The 6,248-nt window shown below is 34.5% G+C and overlaps 1 pseudogene; it reads right to left on the bottom strand.

Annotated features, from left to right (window-relative positions):
* Positions 1-4,048: 4,048 nt before the first annotated feature.
* On the bottom strand, positions 4,049-4,748 carry LOC114210187 (eukaryotic translation initiation factor 4E pseudogene; annotated as a pseudogene).
* Positions 4,749-6,248: the final 1,500 nt, after the last annotated feature.

Genomic DNA, 6,248 nt, shown 5'->3' with positions numbered 1-6,248 from the left:
ATTCAATTAAAACGAAATAGGAAAGTCGTATGTCCTTCAACCCAGCAATTTAATTCCTGGATTCCATCTCCTAGAAATAAAAACTTAAGCAAGTAGGCACATAGGTAAAAGCAGATTCATTGTAGCATTGTTCATAGTAGCAGCTGAAAGCTGGTAACATAATGTGTGAATGTACAGCAGGAGGGACCTGGATGTGTAAACCTTGGCACCGCCACACCATGAAATATAATGAAAGGCTAAGAAAATGAATTACATTAAATTAGTTGAGTGGAATGAATTTCCTCAATGTATTACTCAAAGAGAAAAACAAGATGCCTAAAATTATATAAAAAATGTTTTAAAGAAAAAACATTTAAATGACTACATTAAAACCTGGGGTTAGTTTGCCGGTTAAATCTAGGAAGTGTTCACAGGTTGCTAAGTAGGGTTGCTCTGAATGATTACTCAGGCTAATGCACCAGACTTTTCTCACACAGAGGTTACCAGGGTCTTTAATTGTCAAAGTAAAATCTGTTTACTTTAAACCAGCTTTTTTTTTAATATTCTGTAATCTTCAATAATAGATTTAGAAATAGGAATACACAAACATTACAATAACCTTAAAATAAACATATATCATTTTCAAGTCAATACAGTGGTATTTATTTTGTCTTTTTGTCTTCATCATTTCAACCTAAATCTTCCCAAGGCCTTAATTAATATGTATCTAGTTCTCTGTCAATGAACAAAAAGGCTGCTACAGGCCTAGTGGTTTATTTTATGTGTTTAACTGTGCTATTGAATTGATGGATATTTACTATTTGCATTGCTGCATGTGAGTTGGACAGTAGCCAAGAGAGAAAACAAGCAAACCAGTATCACACGTTTGTTTGAACTTACCGTAATGCTGTTTCTTTTTAAAGATTAGAATAAAAGTATAAGTTAAATACAATATTTGCTCTACAGATAGAGTGACAGTATAATTTATCAACTAAATACGGAGATTTGTAAGAGTATAAAAGGTTATAAAATAATTAAGAATGTATAATTAAAATGTATTTTATATTGTCCAAAATTGATTTTATTATGCTGTGGGCCTATAAAATCATTCTATTCAAACCCCGTTTTCAGAATTAAAATTATTTCCAAAAAATAAATAATTAACTATATCTGTCTATATTCAACCTGGAGAAAAAATCCTTCATTCAGTTGATTATCTCCTTATTAAAAGCAATAACAAAAGAATAATTGATTTGATATTTAGATAATAATTTTCTTAGACATATTTGTCTTTAATATTATGTCATTTCTATTTTTCTGAAGATAGAATTTTAAATATAGTTTTTTTCAAATTTTTAAATAAAAATGTAATCAGACTTGCATTTTATATTTGATAAATTTTAAATTCATTGAACTTTCTATTCAGAATATTTTTCTTCAACAAATATTTTAAAAGAGAAAATAGTCATACATGGTGTCTATGACTATCATCTACGTTACATCAGATTTAAAGTCTATTGTGTATCATCTATATATAATTAATTAAAAATTTTTAAGAATCAATAAGAAATCAAATGTTTGAAAATTAATACCCATTAATAAGCAGTATGTTTCATAGAAATTACATTCTTCACTAAAAATGGAAATTTTGTTTGACATATTTTTTATATCATGAATTAGAGTATGCCGTGTTTGACTCATTCTTTTTTTAAATATTTATTTATTTATTTTAGAGAGAGAGAGATGGAAAGAGAGAGATAGCATGAGTAGGGGGAGGGGCAGAGGGAAAGAGAGAGAGTCATCAAGCAGACTCCCCACTGAGCATGGAGCTAGATGCAGGGCTGGATCCCAGGGACCCTGATATCATGACCTGAGCCAAAATCAAGAGTCAGATGCTCAACCAGCTGAGCCACACAAGCTCCCCATGTTTGAGTCATTCTTAAGAATTGTATCCTACAAAGCATGAAAATTTTATCAGAATAAGCTTTTATAAAGGGGTGCTTGAGTGGCTCATTTAGTTGAGCCTCTAACTCTCGGGTATGACTCAGGTCATGATCTCATTAGTCGTTAGATCTGGCCTGGAGTCAGGCTCTGCACTCAGGGGGAGTCTGCTTGAGGATTCTCTCCCTCTACTGCTCTCATGCTCTCTCTCTCTCTCTCTCAAATAAATAAATAAAATCTTAAAAAAAGAATAACTTTTGGGGCGCCTGGGTGGCTCAGTTGGTTAAGCAACTGCTTTCAGCTCAGGTCATGATCCTGGAGTCCCAGGATCGAGTCCCACATCGGGCTCCCTGCTCAGCAGGGAGTCTGCTTCTCCCTCTGACCCTCCCCCCTCTCATGTGCTCTCTCTCTCTCATTCTCTCTCCCAAATAAATAAATAAAATCTTAAAAAAAAGAATAACTTTTTATATGTCCTTACATAAAATAATCCTTTCTTTGCTAGGTGTGAAATTAATAAAAATAAAGTTATGCTTAGAAAAAAAATTGTGCAAAGCAGGTTTTCTCAATGCCATTCGATTCTACTGCAAAACATTATTTATAGTTTAAAATAAGGAGCTCATCAAAAGATTATTCCTAGAAATAAAAATATCCCAAAGCACAATTACGAAATATTAAAAATAATTTTTAATATAATTTCAGGTGTCACTCATTACTTTCATTCATCAGCAAACCAGATTTGCCTCCTCTATAATGGTTCTTCAGTGATCTTCAACCACACCCCGCGTTCTACATTTGGGATTATTATGAGTTAGTCTTTCCACAGTAAGAGTAAATGAAATTATCACAGTCAATTCTTTCTTCTTAACTGAGGTATAATTGACATATAACATTATATTTTTTCAAGTCAATAACATAGTGATTTGCTCTCTGTATACATTATGAAGTAATTGTCAAAATAAGTCTAGTTAACATCTGTCACCATATATAATTACACATTTTTCTTGTAATGAGAACTTTTAAGATCTTTCTTAGCAACTTTGAAATATGCAATGAAGTATTATTAACTGTAGTCACCATGCAGCACATTACATTCCCAGAACTTTCTTACTTTATAACTGGAAGTTTGTAACATTTGACTCCTTTCACCCCTTTCATCCACCTCACCAACCTCCAGTTCTTTTTTGTTGTTGTTTTTGTCTAAAAGACAACTCACTGTACACATTTTATTTACAGTTTTGTACACTGTCTTAATATGAATGGGACCGCTTTTCTACTTGAGCCATTTTTTAACCAAAGCAAAATAACCTAAGTAATACAAAGTGTTAAAATACAGCATAAAGATACAAAAACAGACATACTAATTCTAATTAGGAATGTAATTTTGATATTACATTTTTTATAATCCACAATTATGTTTAGGAAATCACACATAGATCACTGATTTGAATGAAATGCATAAATTTGTAGCAAAGCTTTGTAGTTACAAAAAACCAAAAATATTACCAAAGAATGCACAAAATTAATGTTTATTCCACCTTTGTGTCATATTCCTGGATCCTTCACCAATGTTACATGAAGAAAAAAACAAAAGCAAAACAAATGAAAAACTGAAATCAGAATCACTAATGTTATCAAGTAGGGAAACAAATAAATTAAAATCTAGCAGCCATCAGCAAGAGTACAGCAAAGACAATGCTGTAAAAGGAAACAAAGAAAATGCTAGAAAACTGTATGCTTCATACTCTTTCAAACCAGCAAAATATGCTCCTGCATACAATGGAACATAAACAGAACTTTTTTCCTGTAAGGTATAGAAATGCAAGTTCTTTTTTGAATATTGTGGATGGGTAAGATGTGTTTGTAATGGTAACTCTACTAAGCTATTATAGAGTGGGCCAGGAACACATTTATGGATTCTGGGGATGATGTGTACTGTAATTCTTTGATTGGGATAGTGGCCACTCTAGCCAAAATTAAAAAAAAAAATGAACACAGAAGTACAAGACAAAGGCGAATGAGACTTCTCTTATATCTTAAGCAACATTTAGATGGAAATCAAATTTGAATGTAAATGCATTCCACTCTGCTTTTGAAGGGGCTTTGGTTCAGCTCCCAAATTTCAATTGCTTGACGCAGTCTCCTATGAGAATACTCAGAAGGTGTCTTCTTAAACAACAAATCTATTTTTAGTGGTGGAGCCGCTCTTAGTAGCTGTGTCTGCATGGGACTGATAACCAATCACTATCTTTGGAGGAAGTCCTAACCTTTCCTTGTATACCCTCCCTATATGTGTAACAGCCTTTCTGTTTTCACATTCAGTAGTCCATATTGCTATCTTATCAACTTTAGTTCTAACATTAACAACAGCTCCACATACATCATCACTGTAGTCATCAAAAGATTCTCCAATAAGGCACAGCAGTGTCGTTAGCCAAAAGCGATCCAGGTCACTTCGTCTCTGCTGCTTGTTCAATGTAATTAGCCATCGTCCTCCTCATTTGTTTTTGTCATCATCCCACATAGGCTCAATACCATCCTTAAAAAGTGAGTAGTCACAGCCTGGCATTACATTACTAGACAACTGGATGTGGTTGTACAGAGCCCAAAAGTCTTCAACAGTATCAAACTTAGAGATCAGCCAAAGGTTTGCTTGCCAAGTTTTGCTTTTATCATTTTTTAAAAAACCACAGTGCCCATCTGTTCTGTAAAGGATGTTTAATATAGTGTTCTGGGTTAGCAACCTCCTGATTAGATTCTGTTTTCTCTTCTTCTGTAGGCGGGGGATTAGGAGTAGGGGTGGTTTCCGGTTCCACAGTCGCCATCTTAGATCGATCTCACCAACCTCCACTTCTGACAACCACTAATCTATTCTCCCTATCTATGAGCTGGTCTAACTTTTTTTTTTATTTTAGATTCCTGATGTAAGTCAGATATTATGACATTTGTCTTTTTCTTTCTGGCTTATTTCATGAAACATAATGCCCCTGAGGTCCATCCCTGTTGTTGCAAATGGCGGTTTCATTCCTTTTTTTTCTTAATGGTTGAATAATATTCCTGTGTGTGTGTGTGTGTGTGTGTGTGTGTGTGTGTGTGCGTATCACATTTTCTTTATCCATTCATCCATTGATGAACATTATGTTGTTTCTAGATTTTGGCTATTTTAAATAATGCTGCAATGAACAAGGGGGTGTATATATTTATTCAAGTTAATGTTTTAATTTTCTTTGGATAAAAATACAGAAGTGGAATTGCTGGATAATACAGTAGCTCTAGTTTTAATTTTTTGAGGAATTTCCATACTGTTTTTCATAGTGGTTACATCAATTTACATGCCTACCAACAGTACACAAGGGTTCCCTTTTCTCCTCATCCTTGCCATGTCATTTCTTGTCATTTTAATAATAGCTGTACTAACAGGTATGAAGTGATATCTCATTAAGGTTTTGATTTGAATTTCTCTGATGATTTGCAATGTTATCCATTTGTTATGTCTTCTTTTTTTATTTTATATTTCTTTTTTTAAATCTTATTTTATTGTTATGTTAATCACCATGCATTACATCATTAGTTTTTGATGTAGGGTTCCATGATTCATTGTTTACATATAACACCCAGTGCTCCATGCAGAACGTGCCCTCTTTACTACCCATCACCAGGCTAACCCATCCCCCCACCACCCTCCCCTCTAGAACCCTCAGTTTGTTTTTCAGTCCATAGTCTCTCATGGTTTGTCTTGCCCTCCAATTCTCCCCCTTCATTTTACCTTCCTACTATCTTCTTTTTTTTTAACACATAATGTATTATTTGTTTCAGAGGTACAGGTCTGTCATTCAACAGTCTTACACAATTCACAGCACTCACCATAGCATATATCCTCCCCAATATCTGTCACCCAGCCACCCCATCCCTCCCACCCCCCACCACTCCAGCAACCCTCAGTTTGTTTGCTGAGATTAAGAATTCCTCATATCAGTGAGATCATATGATATATGTCTTTCTCTGATTGACTTATTTCACTCAGCATAATACCCTCCAGTTCCATCCACGTCATTACAAATGGCAAGATTTCATTCTTTTTGATGGCTGCATAATATGCCATTGTGTGTGTGTGTGTGTGTGTGTGTGTGTGTGTGTGTGTGTGTGTGTATATATATAAAACCACCTTCTTTGACCATTCATCTGTTGATGGACATCTTCGCTCTTTCCACAGTTTGGCTATTGTGGACATTGCTGCTATAAACATCAGGGTGCATGTACCCCTTCAGATCCCTACATTTGTATCTTTGGGGTAAATACCCAGTAGTGCAATTGCTGGGTTGTAGGGTAGC

Source organism: Eumetopias jubatus, unplaced genomic scaffold (genome assembly GCF_037043125.1).
Source record: "Eumetopias jubatus isolate StellerSeaLion01/CBP00866 unplaced genomic scaffold, mEumJub1_p1.0 scaffold_2, whole genome shotgun sequence".
NCBI lineage: Eukaryota > Metazoa > Chordata > Mammalia > Carnivora > Otariidae > Eumetopias > Eumetopias jubatus.
This window is presented reverse-complemented; position numbering and strand designations above follow the sequence as displayed.